At 40.4% G+C, this 20,381-nt stretch overlaps 1 protein-coding gene across 2 annotated transcripts in view; it reads right to left on the bottom strand.

Moving 5' to 3' along the window:
• gpr107 (G protein-coupled receptor 107) overlaps window positions 1-20,381 on the bottom strand; it is a 127,709-nt gene that overhangs the window by 2,344 nt on the left and 104,984 nt on the right. The window lies entirely within an intron of this gene.

The raw sequence follows: 20,381 nt of genomic DNA, 5'->3' as shown, positions 1-20,381 counted from the left end.
GAGAACTGTATGTGAAAAGAGGCAGTTGATATCAGATGGGTTGAGAGCCTGGAAAAGGGACAAGGATCTCAAATGTTCTACATTTAGGAAACTCAGAATCAAATGAAAATGATGGCAATAAATTAATGAAACTTAGAGTAGTACAGAGTGTGGCCATGAAGTTGAATAATCCTTCACAATGTCATGTCAAAAGTACAAATATTGGTTAAGGCAAAGTCATGCTGAAATGAAAGGGGCAATAGCATGAAATGAAGGCAGGCAATATTGCAAAGCTGGAGCATCCTGCCTTGACATTCGATAAAATATGGGTTTATAGTCAACTTAGAGTCAAATGTTCTATTCAACCACCAACCTCAGACGCTAAAAGAATTAAACTGCACAATCTAATTACCGATCTTCAATATAGCTTGTTTTGTACAAAGCAGAATTTGCAATACAGCATTTGGCTTATCACAATCAACATTGAAAAAACATTTGGCAGTTTCTCAAACTTCCGCTGTTTTTCCTCCAATTTTCTCACCCATCTCTAGGTATTGATCCCTCACACCATGCCATGGAAACATGGACAGAGTTTCCCTACCATATTTTTTTTTATTCATTCACAGGATGAGGGCTTCACTGGCTAGGGCAGCATTTATTACTCATTCCTAATTGTCCAGAGGACAGTTAAGAGTCAACCACTTGCTGTGGGTCTGGAGTCACTTGTAGGCCAGACCAGGTAAGAATGGCAGTTTCCATTCTTAAAAGGACATTAGTGAATCGGTTGTGTCTTTCCTGACAATTGACAATGGTTTCATAGCCAGCATCTTAATTCCAGATTTTTTTTAAATTGAATTGAAATTCCACCATCCACTACGGCAGGATTCAAACCCGAGTCCCCAGAACATTACCTGGGTCTCTGGATCAACAACGTAGCAATAACACCACTATGCTATCACCATCCCAATATTCTGCATAAGGAGTTCTGGCTGGCTAACTGACTGCAGGGAACACTTCACAACTTCAATGATTCCAGGTCTTAACCAGCATTTACCAATTTCCATTAGGACTTGTATAGTTTTCAGGAATGATCAGTTCTCTTTTCTATAACTAATAATTCACTCAATCAGTGAAGTTCTGAGTGCTTATGACTGTTGGAATCAAGATTTATCTTAGACCCACCCAAATTACTTTTCAATAAAATGTACCTACATATAAAATGGATAATGTACTCAGAGGTTTCACAACAAAGTGCAAGCAGATACCTTTTCACACTTCTCAGCAAGCCTCTGATCTTTTCCACACATACCCAAATTGCAAAGCCTGCAGCATACTCACTCTAGCACTTCAACACATTCACTGTAAACAGTAGAATATGAAAGCATTATACATACTGCAGAGACCCCTAGAGTGAGCACATAAATGTTACACCAATTTTAACTTCTGGGATTTCCCTTTATGGTGTTGCAGATTTCAAACCTGCTTTTAAGACCATTGATCATGTAAAAGAATAGAACTTTCAGCCAATTCACACTACGTTTGAGAATTCTTAATTTGTAACATTTTTCATAAGCTTTGCATTAATGTCAAAAGTTTACTATAATAATCCTTGCATTAATATCTATGAATACATGACTACTTAAACTCACTGCAATGCATTTGAAAACAATATTTCCAAAATTGCATGCCAGACATTTTGCTATGTAGCACTATTGATTGATCACTTTTGTATGCAGACCATACAACTACAGAGAATGAAATGTACCATTCTCTCATCATAGTTGTTGAGCCATTAATTCTGATAATCCAAAATAAAGCTTGAAATAATTGCAGAAGTGTGAAAATTGATTTTAATAGCTAATTTTAAAGCTGAATTCAATATACTTTGTTCATTAGCATTTTTACTCATACACACTAGTAATTATAAATCTCAGATGCTGTTAATTTTAGTTGAAAACCAAAACTTCGTCGAAGTATCTCGTTCTTAGAAACAACCATTTAACGAGGAGGCTTGTGGTTATGTCATTCAGACCGTAAATCGAACTCCAGCCTTCTTATGATGCTGACAGCAATGTGGCATAGACAGTGCAGACAAAGAGAAAACCTTGTCGCTACAAATGTCAACACGTTCCTCCCTACCACACCAGCAAGCTTAAAATCAGATCCTGCAACGAACAACAGGAAAGACCTCGGATTTCTCACACACAGAGAAGGACAAATTAACCCCTAAATTAAAAGGGAAAGGAAAATGACAAAATATGCATCGGCATCTAGTGGGGGTGGGGGAGTAGAAAGAGTAAGAAATCCAAGTTCGTATCCAGAACGGCGGTTTATCCACGCCTTCTGGAAATCACTACTCAACACCCACTGTAATTGTGGAAGGAATACTTATAAACCTCCATCCATTTTAAAAAAATTAAATGGAATTTTAAAAATTACACGCATTAAAATATGAGAACAATACAACCCACACTCACTAGTTAACGTACCTGATTAAAATGAGATGTTTCAGAACTTAACTACTGATTTCCAAATTCGCACATCGAATAGATGCCCCGAAAGGAGATTTTTCGCCCATCCAACTTAAATAAGAGTGTGTATGAAATGCGGTATGAATAAATACATCAATTACGTGCCTCCCGGCAGGTTCGAATCATGAACCAAAGAGAAATAAACCACCAATACGCTCCGAATAATTGCAAAATACATCAAATGAGTGACACATACGTGAACCCCTCACATTTTTTGTCTTTTTTTGTTGCCGAGGCGCTGCGAAACTTGCTCAGAAAATAAATGACACACGCACCAAACAAAATAAGACTGCACTCAAACAAGAAGAGGGATAATACTTCCCGCGTAGCTGTCGGAAGAAAAAGTTTCCAATTTTTTTTAAATTACATCTTTACAGAGGGGAACAAGGTTTATTTTCTCTCATTTTGTCTGCAGGAGGGAGTGTAAATCTCAGACTAACCTACCTACCTACCTCCCTCCCTCCCTAGCAACCGCAAAGCTTTCGCGTCACTTTCCAACCCCCGCCCCCCACCCAAAATTCCCACGGCAGTGATTGGGGGGGGAGGGGTGATAGATGGGTGGGTGGGGAAGAGAAAGAGAAGCACCGATCATCAAATATTATTAATCGCGCATGCCCTACTATGCAGGCCAGATCTGCTGAATCCTGCCCAGCCATTTTAACCCACACGGCGTGTTTATCACTCACCTCACCTCCAGGGCCGGCGCCCCCACCGCCTGTTTGAATGAAGCGGAGCCGCTTCTTCCACAGCAACCGCAGCGCCTGCACGCGCATCCGCCGGCGTCGGGATAGGGGCGGGGCCTGCGCCTGACGTCTTCGCACCGCGTGCCTGGGCAGTGACATCATTCTTCCCACCCACCGCAAGAGACACCGGGTGTCTCAACATGGGGTGGGAGCCGGAGTAGGCAATTTAGTCTCTCCAGCCTGCCTGGCCACTCAGTAAGATCATGGCTGACCTGTGGCAAAACTCCATAGGCCTGCTTTGGGTCTATTAGCCCTTGGTTAAAAACTTGTGTTTCTCAGATTTAAATTTAACAATCGAATTAGCATCTACCGCTGTTTGAGGAAGAATTGCAAACCATTGCTGCTGTTTCTATTATAGAAGTGCTTTCTAACATCTTTCCTGAATGGCCTGCCCTTCATTTTTAGACTCTTTCCACCAACCGGTTCAGTAACTTCAGCCAGTGGAAATAGTTTATCTTTAACCTGCTAATATCCTGAAGCTCTCAATTAGATCACCCCCTTCACCTTCTAAATTCTACAGAATAAATAATTTATCTCATCTCTACTCAAATTAACCCCTGAAGACCAGGTATCCTTCCTTGTAAACCTACCTTGAACACCCTACAGGGCGAAAACATCCTTTCATATAACTGCAGCATTACATCGGCATTCTTATGCTCCAGACCTCCAAATATGAAGGTCAGCATTCCATTACCTTCTTGACTACTTTCTGCATCCGTTCGTGGCATTTTACAGCTAAGCATCTGAACCCCCAAATCTCATTGGTCATCCATTGTATTTAACTTTGTGCCTTCTAATAAATTCCCTGATCTATACTTTTTCAGTCTGAAATGAATAACCTCACAATTGCTGATATTAAATTCCATCTGTCAATCCTGCCCAGCTGTTTTAACCCTCCCGACCCCTCGGCTTTTTGCCCCGCTGATTCCCCTCTCCTCTTATTTAGTGCACTTGCTCTATATATGATGCCAATACAAGATTGATAGTTCTGGATATAGATTTATTAGGTGTTTATTTTTACTTGAGTTCCATTCAAGGTTAGTGCTGCAAGTTGGAACTTGCTTTCATTTCAGCTATCCAGTGTCATTCTCAAGCCCTCGCAGGTCAGATGCAAAGTAAATCTCCCCATGTTAATTGTACTAAAATAGCTGAGGATGATGAGATGAAGTTAAAAATGAACCTGGGAGATTTTGTGAGTTCAATGTAATCAATGCAGAGCAGCAAACAGAAAAGTCACATTTTAATGTGTAAGTCAGAGGGCATAAAGATCAAATTGTACAGTGCTCTATCACACCTCATTTCAAGGGTCATATTTAGTTCTGGTCACCAAAAAACAGGCAAACTCAGAAAGCAATGTAACAAACAGCCACAAGCTGATGCAGAACCTAGAAATAAAACTCTGTTGCGAGGAAAAGCTATTCATTTCTTTCTTTACATCATTGCAAAATAACTTGGATTATATATTAAAACAAGTGTATTGATGCATTTGCAGACTGTTGTCTTTGAAAAAAGTAGCCTTTAGGGAAAGCATCTTACTGATGAGCTCGCAAAGATATACCAGATATTTACAGGCAAATTACAGAACATGAGTTTAAATTGAATTGTGAAAAGCCAAGTTAATATCAGGATCTCCTTTTCACCAGAAGTGATTATGACATGTAATGGATTTCTGGACAGAAAAGCAATAAAAACTGAGGAAACATTAAAAAATATAAATGCTGAAAATATAAAAAGTGTCTTTGGTCTGAGATGGAAAAATACTGTAATTATCTTATGTCCTCCCTTTTGCCTGAAAATGCACGTGAGATTTTCAAGCTCAGAATAAATTTAATATACCAGTGTAGACCCCTCTGATTGATATTTGCAAATTGTAAACAATGTTTTGTTACAGGCCAGAATAAACTCATTGAGGATGTTCAAACTCAGTTCACATTTTGAATAGAATATATCCTTATGGCTGTTTATTGTGCTTATTGCTCTGTGAATCAGTTTGCTAAGAACTTGCAATAAGATGAGGGACATCTCAATTCTATTGCAAGATAGCATTTATTTACAACAGCTGGTACTCAGTCAGAGCAGTAGTCCACCTTTGAAGCACAGCAAAATGTGTTCAGTTTGAGGAAAGAGTGGAATACAAACCAATCTCAATATTGATATCCATAAATTACATACAGGTTGCAATGAATTCCTGACATTTATTAAAGTATTGATGTGCATAAAGTTATACCTCAGTACAATATCAAGGCTTGTGTCTATAAAACTGTAAAGTAACCTCGGTGACTACTTTTCCCCCAAAAATATACTTTATTCCTAAAATTTGGAAAGGTGTACTTCACAACAGTAGATAGAATGAACTACATCAGGTTTTCTTCAACACAATACACAAGGTGCCTCATCACATGTACCTTATCTGGTTATATTTATAATGGGCATTTATATTTCATGTCATATATTCTCAGGGGGATACAGCCTTCCAGTTTTACACCTGGAAGGTTTCTAGCCTGGTATAATATGACAATTGGGATTTAGACAGTGGCCTTTCCCCACTGCATTAGTGTACCTGTAAGCACATGGCCATGGACCTTGGAATGTGCTCTTTGCACTGAAAGATCCACATATTTTGGGCATATCTAAGAGCAACTTTGACTGAGTTGATGGTCCCCTAATGGATGTTATGTTTGTTTCCACATGTGCATCTGGGGGCAGCTTGTAGAGCACAGGGTCCTACATTACAGATTTTTTCAGGATGAACCACTTTGCAGCCTCTTTCCAGACCTGTAATACAAAGGTATATTCACATCATGGGAATCCCTTTGATTCGGTTAGCAAGACGTTGCAGTGCAGCTGCATCCCTTGGAGTGCTGACTGCCATTTCACTAGACTCAGCAGTCATTCTAAATTCATCACTTTTAGACCAGTTCTTTTCCACTTTCTTATCCCTTGCCCACCACCATCTGTTTTGTTATTTGAATTTGTTATTTGAAATTGTTTGCCTATTTTATTTCCATTCTTCTCCTCATAACATTGACCCTTGTTGGGTATAATCCCAATTTTACCAGCAGTTATCAGGTAACCTGTCCAAAAGACCAGCATTTATGTGCAAATTTGGCCACTGTATGTTTACTACAGAGAAAAGAAAATAATTAAGAACATGAGAAAAGAAACGGTAACATCTAATATTATCTATCTGGCCAATAGTCAATCCCAGAGCCTCTCTGACACTGACAAGAATTAGAAGACATAGTAGCTTTTAAATTTCAGGAAAACAATCTCAAATCACCAGTGATGTTACTGCTTTTTTTAATTTAAACTGTCTTAATGAGAAAAAGGAAAGGCAAGAGACGGCTTCGGGGATTTCAAAACTAATTTTTATCAACAACGTGATGTACTTAAAATGTGTGATCTCAGTCCCACAGTAGCAGTTCAGAATCCATATTGTAAGCTCCAAGAGTGAAGGCAAATTAATCAATACGTAAAGGTCAGGTAATACAGTCTTGGGTTCTAAAATTCTGTTGACTGTACAGTAAAGAGCAGACTGCAGGAGATGAGAATTGCACTTTTGAGGTACAGGAAAATAACTAAAATTCAGCCATGTATGCTGATTCTAAATGTCTTGATGAGGGCAACAAAATCATCTGTAAAAATGGGTGGAGTCTTGTGGATTGTACCCTTTATTTTGATAATTTTCTTCCTCAACCAAAATTTAGTGGACACAGTTATAGAGGTGTTTATGGGAAACACATGAAAAATTACCAAAACAAGCCCTGCAATTCTAATTTATGATGAGGTTGAGGAAGTTGAGGTTGAGGTTGAGGTTGATTCCTCAACATTGAGGAATCAATTTGGAAATTTGAGATTAACTTTCAACACATATGCTGTATCTCCCAACTTTGCCTCAGTTCCATCCGTCATCTCTGAGTTGTTAATTCATGGGAATGGCTCTCCCCACAATGTAACAAAGATGCAGATTGGCTGTATAACTCCGAGAAACTTTTTTATCTCTTCATACTGAAACTCAAACAAGATTTGCGTGTAACATCTTATTTACTGGTGATAATTGTGTAATGCCTGGGAATAGCCTGCTACAACACAGTCAGCAAAAGCAAACAATAAACCACAAATGCTGTTTCTTTCTTTTTCTTTATTAATTCCATGGAATGAGGGCATCGCTGGCTAGGCAGCATTTATTGTCCATCCCTAATTGCCCAGAGGGTAGTTAAGAGTCAACCACATTGCTGTAGATCTGGAGTCACGTGTAGGCCAGACCAGGTAAGCATAGCAGTTTTCTTCCCTAAAGGACATTAGTGAATCCGATGGGTTTTTCCCAACAATCAACAATATATTCATGGTCATCATTAAACTCGTAATTCAGATTTTTGTTTTGAATTCAAATTCCACCATCTGCCGTGGCAGGATTTGAACCCAAGTGCCCAGGAGATTAGCTGGGGTCTCTGGAGTAACAGTCCAGCGATAATACCGCTAGGTCATTACCTTTCCCTTTCAGGGATTCCAAATTCTGGAGTCTGTACATTTTTATAGATTTTGAATATTATCTATGAATTTTCTCAGTACTTCATTTAGTTGAAGAGAAATTGTTTCTATTAAGATAACAGATGACACTGTAGTGATACTGTGCCAGGAAGACTAGGCTTTTCTAGATTCAATATCTCATGGAGAGAGAGGAAGAATAGTCTTGAGTCCCATTCTATGATTGGCAATTTATATGGGTGAATGTTTGGTGAGGTTAACACTCACTCCCTAGACTTGATGAGCAGGATTACCACTTGGACACACTCAGAAATATAGCTCAGCAACTTGAGTGAGAAATAGGGGAAAAAATAGAACAAAATATGGTTTAAACCTCCAACATTTACAACAACTGAGAACACAAGGACTATTTTCGACTGAACTCAATTTTTTAATGTAGGAAAGTTGCTCAATTCACAGTTTATTTCCTTTCAATTGAAAGCTGGTGGTTTTCCGTCTCATTGTAGTAGCAATTGAAACAGAAGATTCCACATTCTAGCACTGAATGCATTATGTGGTTATTACGGAGGAACAGGTTTAAATATCCACACGTTAATTTTTCTCACACATGCATTGTGTTTCCTAAAAATAATGTGTGGGAATTAATTGCATTGTTAGTCAGAGTGAGACTATAATAAAGTAATCCACAGTATCCTTGCAAAATTACACAAAGATGTTCTAATGTCATAAATGTGACCCATAGGACATAATCTTGTTCTCTGGCATTAATAAAAAACAGACTTTATCATTCCATTCTCTTTTCTGCTCTCAAGCATACTGACACTTGCTGAGACACAGTTCACAATGATCAATTCTTAAAAGCCTTCTGAAATGGCCTAGCAAGCCACTCAGCTGTACCAAATGTCAACAAAAATGCCACTGCAAAGGCATTTGCACCACTGAAGCTGTCACGCTCAAGAAGGTGGTTCATCATAATCGTCTCAGATACAATTCAGGGTTGGGCAATAAATGCAGTCCTTGACAGTGAAACTCATGCCTGTGAATGAACATTTTTAAAAAAACTCTAAAATGTTTCTTCTATCCAAGCAAGCCAGTATCGAAAACCCATTTAGCTTCTCAGACAGGCGTGTGTGTGTATAGGATCCAGATATTCGGGAAATATCTTCATCAGGAAGACATAAATTGGGTACAGATTACTGTGGAAACCAAGAATTTGCAATTCTGGTATTACTGTTACGAATTATAAATTATTTTTACTGTATTATTCAGATGTTCTTGTGTAGAATGACACATTTATTAGCTACAAAAGGAAAAAGGAATAACATGACTGACATTAGCAAGCAGATAAGTGCATTCCTGTAAGATAACACAGAATCCAGAAACTGTAATATTGTAATATCTGTACTCATTGAATCAATAATTTCTCTGTAACTATTGTCTCTGGCAATATTCCCATATAATATAAATGTATGCACCATTATATGGTGAATAATGGAGGCTTTGAAGAAACTCTTAAAGCAGCAATTGAACTGACAGGAGCATAACTCATAGTCTGCAACAACAATATGAACAATATGCAACTATGTAATGCCTTTAACCTAATAAAACATTTCAAGATATTTCACAGCAGCATAAACAGTTAAGAAAGAAAGCATTGTCAATGTCCTAAGTGTTAAACTGCATCTTAAAGGAGAGACAGCGATGAAAAGGTTTAGGATGGGATTCTGAGTTTTTGGTCTGAGGTAGCTGAAAGTTGGACAAAGGAAGTGAAAGAGACCAGTAAAAGAGGGTAAAATTGAAATTGCTATGAGGTAGTACTACTGAAGGCAATTAAAAAAAGTAGGAGGGAGCAAAACCCTGTGAGGATTTGAACACAAAAATGAGAATTTTAAAATCAACCTTTGCTGAAATTAAAGCAAAAATACTGCAAATCCTGAAATATCTGAAATAAAAGTAAAAGTAGGTCTGGCATTCTTCAGCATGGAGTATTTCCAGCATGTTTTGTTTTTTTTTTAAATTTTATCGACATGTGCTGGTTCATTGCTGACTTTCTACACTTCCTTGGCTGTCCATTTTTAATTAAACTTCTAGAAAAGTGCCCCTCAAACAGCTCCTGTCTCTGAATCTAGGCATCGACTCGCTGGTGCTCCAAACTTACTCCATCCAAACAACTAATGTCAAGTTCTTCCCACTACAGGACCTCTAACTTTAACTTTGGATCCGCATTATTGTCTCTTTCTCACTCTTAGCCTTTGTTCTGTTTCTAACCTTAGTTTACATATGCTGTTTGTGTGCACATTGTGGCTGCTGCTATGGAGCTGAGCTCATAACTTGATTCTCCCTGTTTCTTTTGAACTCTTCTTACAATATTCCCGCCTTCTGCCTTCCTCTGCTTTGTCATGCATTTCTTTTCGACTCCTCCCTCATTCCACACAGTTTGCCCAAAAAAATATGTATCCCAATTCTTCATTATTCTTCTACATTCCCATTTATTCTCTATTGAATAGTTTCACATTTCCCTTCAATCCCTGAAAATTTTGCCCTCACTTCTGACAACAAATGCAAGGCACTCCTATACTCATGAGTGAGACCTTCTGTTCAGCAGCCTCTGCTGCATTCTTCCTTTCCCTTTCCATTCTCTAAACTACCTGGATGTAGCCCTGAACTTGTATCCTTTTCTCATTTTTTTCTGTTGTCACGTGCCCCTTCCTTCAAGCTGTGTCCAGCTAATCTAGTCTATGAGACCCACTTTCTTCTCCTTTACCCATATTTTCACTGATCTGCTTTCACAACTAGCTCACCGAGAATGTAAATGGTTCCTTCTACTTAGGTAGCGTCCACCTTCTGGGGCACTTCATCTGAAATCTGCAAGTGACTCAGTTTTGACCAATTTAACACAATTTCTAGGAGACATGTACTCATTCAGCTGGAAAAATTCACTGCCTTTTCCAGGTTCTTGTTCAACTTGAAATTCTTGCGTATCCATGAGGTAAAGACAATTACACAGAAGCTATTCCCTGCAATGATTAGAATACAGAGCATGGTTTAATATTAAAAAGAAATAGTCTCTATCATCTAAATGTAAATACAAAATTGGAATTCATACCAAAGCAGCTAATCTTCCAGCATTATAATTAGTCGTGTTTTCATTCAAGTCAATGATTGCACAATCAAACTAGGCACTGATTTTAATGTTTGCATTGAATAGTCATAACTGACAAACAAATCCACACAGGTATGCAGATGTGATACTAATATGAATTGTTGCAACATGGAATGCTTTGCCATAGAAATTAGTTGAACTGACAGAATTACATTTTTACTTGGATCAATGCATGAATTAATGGAAAATACCGACTGAATAGAAAGAATGGTTTGAGTTTAGTTTGCTTTTTCAAAATTAATTAATGGGATGTGGGCATTGCGACTGGGCCAACATTTATTGCCCAACCTAGTTGCCTGTGACAAGGTGGTGGTGAGCTGCCTTCTTGAAGCACCACTGTCCATTTAATATAGGCAGACCCACATGCCTTTACGGGGGGAGATCAAGGATTTTACCCAGCAACATGAAGGATGGCAATATGTTTCCAAGTCTGAATGGTTAGTAGTTTGGAGGGGAACTTACAGATAGTCATGTTCCCACATATCTGCTACCCTTATTTTTCAAGATGACAGTGCTCCTGAATAGCTTTCTCTGCATTTCATTTGTGGCCTTTTAACCATGACCTCTGACTTAGCTGAGACGAGGAACACATCAGTAATTTTTGCAGAATATTGAGAGTGGGTATGATATCTTTTTCTTCCCCTAGAGTTAGAAATAAAGAAAGGTTTCAGCACAGTATGCCATTTAGTCTATTACATTCGTGTTGGTCTTCTGCAGTGGATTTTAAATTAAACTAATAAACTCAGAATTGAAAGTTAGTCTCAATAATGGTGACTATGAAACCATTATTGCTTCACTAATGTCCTTTATGTCGGGAGAATGGTGATCCTTACCTGATTTGATCTAGATGTGATCCCACAGCAATATAGCTACAGCTCTTAACTGCCCTCTAGCATTAAAAAATCATCTATAATGGAAATTAACCATCATTCTATTTAGATGCAATCATCTGATGTGTAAAGATCCATATCCCACCAAAAAGATTACAATGTAATAAGAACTTAAAGTCCACTCTTCTGCATGTATCATATATCAATCTGCTGTATCTTCGTATTTCTATATTTGAGTTGGTATGAGGATTAACCCAGAAATTACTATTTTTGAGATCCTGCTGGCTAATTTCCTACCTGAACCTCTGGTCTTTGACAGCAGGATGTCATCCATCTTTCTACCTGTATCATATATACCAATTGTGGACCAGAATTGCTTAGTCATAGAATCGTACAGCACAGGAACAGACCCTTCAGTCCAACCAGTCCATGCTGACCATAATCCCAAACTAAACTAGTCCCACCTGCCTGCACTTGGCCCATAACCTTCCAAACATTTCTTATGCATGTATTTATCTAAATGTCTTTCAAATGTTGTAACTGTACCCACATCCACCCCTTCCTCTATAAGTTCATTCCACACACAAACCACTGTCCATGTAAAAACAGTTGCCTCTTACGTCTTTTTTAAATCTTTCTCCTCTCACCTTAAAATTATGCCCCATAGTCTTGAAATCCCCAACCCTATGGAAAAGACACCTGCCACTCCCCTTATCTATACCCTTCATGATTTTATAAACCTCTATAAGATCACCTCTCAACCTTCTATGCTCCAGTGAAAAGCCCAGCCTCTCCTGATCAAACCCTCCATTACTAGAAACGTCCTGCTAAATCTCTTCTGAGCCCTCTCCAGTTTAATAATATCTGTCTTATAACAGGGAGACCAGAAATAGACACAGTACTCCAGAAGAGGCCTCATCAACATTCTGTACAACCTCGACATAAAGTCCCAATTGCTACACCCAAAAATCTGAGCAATGAAGGCAAGCATGCTCAATGCCTTCGTATCCACCCTGCCTATATGTGATGCAAACTCCAAAGAAACATGGGCCATGTGATGGATGTGGCTTTAAGAGGTTATTTTTGTCCTGGTCTTTTTTTTATATGGAGAGGTTTTAAGATAAGGTAACGAGTTGGCTAGTGAAGATCCATAAAGTAACAGCTAGTGAGGCCTTGGGGTTTTGTAAAAAAAAAAAAATTGGAACAGAAGCAGCCTGGATGGGTATGGCCAGCTCTCACAGACCAGGATTTCCAGTTTTCAGTTTTTAGCTTTAAGCATTTGCTGTTGGAGTCTCAACAGAGCAGAAGCTGCTGGAGGTTTAAAGACGGAAAAACTATTTTTTCCTTCTCTTGGTTACAGCTAGAACTGGGGTTTTTGTCTGCTGCTGGATTACCTGTGAGGCAAATCTATTTTTCTCAATTTGCCTTTTTGCCAAGGGGTGTGGTTGTGGGTTATTACTATATTAGAACAGTTAATTAGTAATAGTTACTGCAGCTATTATTTTGTTAAGTTTTCCAATAGAGTTTGGTTATTCTAAACCATCTTGCTTTTGTTGTATTTTAACTACAGTGTTAAAATAAATTGTGTTTTGCTTAACATCAAGTAGTTTTACCAAGTGAATTGCATCTGGAACATGGCACTTTACATTTGCCTTTAAATAAGAAAAAGCTAAGGTCTGTTATCTTCTTAAAATATTTTCATGTGGTCTGGTCTGATCCATAACAACCTTAAGCCCTAGGTCTCTCTGTTCTACAACACTGCCCAAGTATAAGTCTTGTCTTACTTTGTTTTACCAAAATGCAATACCTTGCATTTGTCCAAATTAAACTCCATTTGCCACACTTTAGCCCATTGATCCAATTGATCAAGATCTCTTTGTAATCTTAGATAACCTTCTTCATTGTCCACTATACCACCAATCTTGGTGTTATCCACAAACTTACTAATCATTCCTTCTATATTCTCATCTAAATCATTTATATAAATGACAAACAAAAGTGGACCCAGCACCGATCCCTCTGGAATACTGCTGCTCACAGGTCTCCAGTCTGCTGATCCTCTCCCTCAGGGTTTTTGCAGCCATTTGATTGAACACAATATATTGCAGAATCACAATATTGATTGATTTGCTTCCTGCATAATCAAGTTATGCCCAGTTTATAAATGCAATTGTCACTCCGAAATACAGCCTTTGTTGGCCACCAAACCTGCAGCAGCCTTTGATTTAATGATGAATGTCAATGTTAATTTAAGGCTGAAGGGAGTAAGCCAAGGTAGAGAATCTAAAAGCTAAGCATCATCAAGATACAGCATTGTGTACTTAAAAGATATACCAGAGAAGATTCCACTTAGTCAGGTGGTATAGGCAGACAAGAGCTTCCTGCTTTTGTTGTGTGTCAAACCAGTGAGCTTACACAAAATAAAGGAAAAACATCAAATTTACCTCAAGACCATTAAAAGGGTACAATTGTTTTCACTCTTCCACATAAAAAAAAGTAAACATGAGATTGTAGCAAAGTGAAAAACAAGACATCTGATAATTCAGTGTGGAGCTGGAGGAACACAGCAGACCAGGCAGCATCAGAGGAGCAGGAAAGCTGACGTTTTGGTTCTAGACCCTTATTCCTGACCTGCTGTGTTCCTCTAGCTCCACACTGTGTTATCTCTGACGCCAGCATCGACAGTTCTTACTATCTCTGAAGACATCTGATGTTGTCTGTGAGGCAATAAGGACTGCAGATGCTGGAAGCCAGAGTCTATAGGTGTGAGGCTGGAAAAGCACAGCAGGCCAGGCAGCATCCGAGGAGCAGTTAAGTCAATATTTCAAGCTGTAGCCCATCGTCAGGGCTGGCGAGAGGGAGGGCAGCCCAGAAATAAATAGAGGGAGGGGGGTAGGATTGGGGAAAGGAGGTAGGGGGCTACTGTGAGTGGTCCATGGGAAGGGTGGAGTAGTTGGGTGAGTGGGAAGATAGACAGGTTAGGTCAGGTCAGGAGGGGGAGGGCTGGACATGGAATAAGACTGGGGGTGGAGGGATTTCGAAGTGGTGAAGTCAATATTAAGGCAATTGGGCTGTAAGCTTCCAAGGCAAAATATCAGGTGTTGTTCTTCCAGTTTACATTTGGCCTCACTCTGACAGTGGAGGAGGCCATGGATGGACAGGTCGTCAGGGGAGTGGTAGAGGGAATTAAAATGGATGGCAACCAGAAGGTCAGGCTGGTTGTTGAGTGCAGAGTGCAGATGTTCCGCAAGCGGTGCCTGAGTCTGTGTTTGGTCTCCCCAGTATAGAAGAGACCACATCGGGAGCAACAGATGCAATAGACAAGGCTAGATGAGTTGCAGGTGAATCTCTGCCGGATCTGGAAGAATTGTTTTGGGCCTTGGATAGAGGTGAGAGGAGAGGTATGGGGACCGGTGTTGCACCTCTTGCAGTTGCAGGGAAAGGTATTGAGTGTGGTGGAGGAATTGGTGGAGAGTGTAGAGCTGATGAGGGAGTCACAGAATGAATGGTCTTTGCTGAAAGCAGGCAGGGTGGGGAGAGAAATATCTTTTGGTGGCGGTGTCCGATTGTAGGTGATGGAATGTTGGAAGATGATGCATTGGATCTGGAGGTTAGTGGGGCGGTACGTGAGGACGAAGGGGACTCTGTCCTTATTGCTGTTGGGGGAAGAGGGTTTGAGAACAGAAGTGTGGGAAATAGAGGAGACATGGTTGAGGGTATCCTTAATTACAGAGGAGGGGAAATTACAGTCCCTAAAATAGGAGGATATCTGGGTTGTCCTGGAGTAGAACACCTCATCCTGTTGGCGAAGTTGATGAACAGCTCGAGCTCCTTGTGGGAGCACGAGGCCACACTGATACAGTCATCAATGTAGCGGAGGAACAGTTGAGGGATGGTGCTGGTGTAGATGCTGAAGAGGGACTGTTCCACAAATCCTACAAAGAGGCAGGCATAGCACAGGCCCATGTGGGTGCCCATGGCCACCCCTTTGGTTTGTAGGAAGTGGGTGGAATCAAAAGAGAAATTGTTGAGAGTGAGGACCAGTTCAGCCAAGCGAATGAGAGTGTCAGTGGAAGGGACTGGTTATGCCTACGGGAGAGGAAGAAGCGGAGGGCTTCTAAGTCCTCTATGTGGGGGATATGGGTGTACAGGGACTGTATGTCCATGGTGTAAATGAGGATTTGGGGGCTGGGGAATTGAAAGTTTTGGAAAAGATGGAGGGTGTGGGTTGTGTCACGGATGTAGGTAGGATGTTCCTGGACTAAAGGGAAAGAGTGGAGTTGAGGTAGAGATGAGTTCAGTGGGACAGGAACAGGCAGAGACAATGTGTTGACCAGGGCAGTCGAGTTTATGAATTTTGGATTGGAGATAGAAACAGGCAGTACGGAGTTGGGTAACTATTAGGTTGTAGATTGTGGACGGGAGATCTCCTGAGGTGATGAGGTTGTTGATACTCTAGGATGATGTTAATAGGCTTCCAATTTGTAGCTACCTCCTGAACCAAGATCCAATCTTTTACAATGTATTTGTTCAAAAGATGTACAGTAACAGGCTATCCAAATTTAGTTACTGTTTTCTGGTCTCTCTTGTCCATAATACTAATCACGTTCAGTTCATAACTGAAGAACAAAAACAAAAATGATGGAAGTATGCAGCAAATAGGATTGGGAAACATAGTACACCACAGATTGAAGACCCTACGTAACTAATGGTCAGCTAACCCCCACTCCTTATAATCTTATACAGGACACAGGAGGAAGAATAGCAAATTGTTGAAAGGAGGTGAAGATAGCGGTTCCATGTGCCTATTGCAACTCGAGAAAGAAATGCTATTCCATGAGTAAGATATGTCTATTTATTGGTGACAATGACCCGGAAGTGCATTCTGTAAGGTTGTGTGTTGTGAAGTCTCAAAGAATACTTTCAGTTCTACATTATACTGGGACTGCAGCAGATGATGGAATGAAAAAGGAAAAAGCACGTTTGAACTGATCCTTTCTGGTGGCTCAGTGGTTAGCACTGCTGTCTCACAAGCTCAATTCCACCCTCGGGAAACTGTCTGTGTAGAGTTTGCATATTCTCCCAGTGTCTGTGCGGGTTTCCTTCGGGTGCTCCGGTTTCCTCCCACAGTCCATAGCTGTGTAGGCTAGGTGGATTGGCCATGCTAAATTGCCCATGGTGTTCAGGGATGTGTAGACTATTGGGTGATGGGTCTGGGTGGGATGCTCTGAGGATCAGTGTGGACTTGTTGGACTGAAGGGCCTGTTTCCATACACTGGGGATTCTATGGATCTGCATGCCACAAATGCATATGTCCGTGACAGTATCGGCTAGAATGAACACCGCACGGTCTTTGTAAAGACAAAGACCTGTTTTAACATTGAGAATTCCTGACAGTGTTGTATAGCACTATCAGTGTGCTGTCTTTGAACAGATGTAGCAACTCAAGATTAGACATCCACGAGACATTTTGGGTCACCAGCAACAGTAGAATTGTACTCCAATACAATCTGCAACCTCTTAGCCTGCCCTATCCCCAACTCTACCATTACCATCAAATCAGGGGATCAATCCTGTTAAATGAAGAGTGCAGGACAGCATGCCAGAAGCAGTACCAGGCATACCTAACAATGAAGTGTCACCTTGGTGAAGTTACAAACACGCTACATGTGTGCAAAACAACAAACGATAGCCTGAGCTGAATGATTTCACAACCAATGAATCAAATTTTAGCTCTGCAGTCTTGCCACAATCAGTTGCGAATGGTGGTGGACAATTAAGCAACCCTCTGAAGGAGGCAGCTCTGCAAATATCCCATCCTTAATAATAGGAGATCGCAGCATATTAGTGCAAAAGAGAAGTCTAAAGTATTTGCAACAACCTTCAGCCAGAAGTGTCAAGTGGACGATCTACCTCAGGCTCCTCCAGATGTCCCCAGCATCACAGATGCCAATCTTCAGTCAATTTGATTTACTCCACTTCACATCAAGAAATAGTAAGAGGAAGTGGATGCTACAAGGGCTATAGACCCTGATACCATTCTGGCAGTAATACTAAAGACTTGGCCTCCAGAACTTCTTGGGTCCCTAGTCAAATTAATTCATTACAGCTACAATACTGTCAACCACCTGGTAGCAGTGAAAAATTACCCAGGTACATCCTGTGAACAAACAGCAGGACAAATCCAACCCAATCAATTACTACCCCATCAGTCTACTTTTAATGATCAACAAGGATTGAATGTACCATCAACTGTCCTATCAAACATCACTTGTTCTGTACACAGACATTTGGTTAGGAATCTGCCAGGAACACTAAAGTCATGATCTCATTACAGCCTTAGTTCAAACATGGATAAAAGAGCTGAATTCCAGAGTGTGGCATCATGAAGCCCTATCAAAATTTGAGTCATGGGAATGGAGGGGAAGCATCTCCACTGGTTGGAGTCATACCTTGAACAAAGGAAGATGGTTCTGGTTGTTAGAGGTCAATTATATCAGCTCCAGGATATCTCTGAAGGAGTTCCTTAGCGTAGTGTCATAGGCCAAAAAATCTTCAGCTGCTTCATCAATGACCTTCCCCACATTCAAAAGATCAGATGTGGGATGTTCACAAATGATAGAATAATGTTCAATACCATTCATGACTCCTCAGATACTAAAGCTGTCCATGTCCACATAGAGTAAGACCTGGACAATATCCATGTTTGGGCTGACATAGAACATAGGACAGTACAGCACAGTAATGGGCCTTTTGTCCCACTATGTTGTGCCGAACAGGACGCCAAATTAACTAATGCCTTCTGCCTCCATTCCTTGCATATTCATGTGCTTATTTAAAAGTCTCTTTAATGCTCCTATTGTATCTACATACACACCCACCCCTGGCAGCGCGTTCCAAACTCCTACCACTCTGTGAAAAAAAAATCCTGCCCCTCAAATCTCTTTTGAACTTTTCCCCTCTCATCTTAAATGCACACTCCCGAGATTTAGTTATTTCAACTCTGGGAAAAAGATTCTGACTGTCAACCCTATCTATGCATTTCATAATTTTATAGACTTCTATCAAGCCTCCCCTCAGCCTCTGCTGCTCCAGCCTCTTGTTATAGCTCATACCCTCTGATCCAGGCAGCAACCTAGTAAATCTCTTCCGCACCCTCTAAAAAAGCCTCCACATCTTTCCTGTAATGTGGCGACCAGAATTGAACATAGTACTCTAAGTGTGGCCTACCCAAAGTCTTATAAAGTTGCAACATGACATCCTGACTCTTGTACTCGATTCCCCAACCTATTAAGGCGAGCGTGCCATATGCCTTCTTTACCACTTTATCTAGTTCCATGGCCACTTTCAGGGAGTTATGGACTTGAACCCGAAAAATCCCTCTTGTACTTCAATGCAGTTCAGGTTCCTGCCATTAACTATATACCTTTCCTTAACATTTGATCTCCCAAAGTTCAGCATCTCACACATACCTTGATTAAACTCCATCTGCCATCTCTCTGCCCATTTCTGCAACTGATCTGTATCCCACTGTATCCTTTGACAACCTTCTACACTATCCACAACTCTACCAATCTTTGCATCTTCTGCAAATTTACCAACCCACCCATCTACATTTTCATCCAAGTCATTTATATACATATCACAAACAGCAGAGGTACCAGTTCAGATCCCTGTGGAACACCACCAGCCACGGACCTCTTCTGGATGAGCCTACCTCAAATCCATGTAACATTTGTGCCACACAAGTGCCAAGCACTGACCACATCCCAGAGAGAATCAAACCATCATTCAATGACATTACTAACACTGAATCTCCCATTATCAATATCATGAGGGTTGAGACACCAGAAAGTGAACTGAACTATCCACAAAAATTCTCTGGCTACAAGTGCAACTCAGAAACAAGAAATGCTGTATCAAGTAGCTCACCTCCTGATTTTGCAAAGCCTGTCCACCATTTCAAGGCACAAGTCAAGAATGTGATGGAATACTTCCCACTTGTCTGGATGGGTGCTGCTCCACACTCAAGAAGCTTGACACCAGGACAAAGCACTTGCTGGATGGGCACTACCTACACAAACATTCACTTCCTCAATCACTGATGCTCAGTAGCAGCAATGCACACCATTAACAAGATTCATTACAGAAATTCACCAACACTTCAAACCCATGACCATTACCATCTGGAAGGGCAAGGGCAGCAGATACATGGGAACACCACGAGCACCTGCAATTTCCTCTCCAAGACATTCTTCATCCCAACTTGATAATATATCACCATTCATTCAGCATCACTGGGTCAAAGTCTTAGAACTCCCCAATAATATTGTTGGTCTATCTCTTCAACATGGACTGCAGCAATTCAAGAGGCAGCTCACGAACACCTTCTCAAGGGTAAGTAGGGATGAGAGCAATAAATGCTGGCCAACCAGTGATGCCCATAGCCCCTGAATAAATAAGAAATTAATGTTGGATACTTTGAGTTGCCTTGTCAACACCATCTTGACCTTCAAAACTATCACAGTGCACTCTCATTATTGATTACTTATTCAACATGTTAAGGATGAAACAGAATTTTTTTGCACTCCAATGTTAGGAATGCAATGCTGGCCCATTAAACCCTGCCATAGACTCTGCAATCTTA

This window comes from Rhincodon typus, chromosome 28, assembly GCF_021869965.1.
Source record: "Rhincodon typus isolate 14 chromosome 28, sRhiTyp1.1, whole genome shotgun sequence".
In the NCBI taxonomy this organism is placed as follows: Eukaryota; Metazoa; Chordata; class Chondrichthyes; order Orectolobiformes; family Rhincodontidae; genus Rhincodon; species Rhincodon typus.
This window is presented reverse-complemented; position numbering and strand designations above follow the sequence as displayed.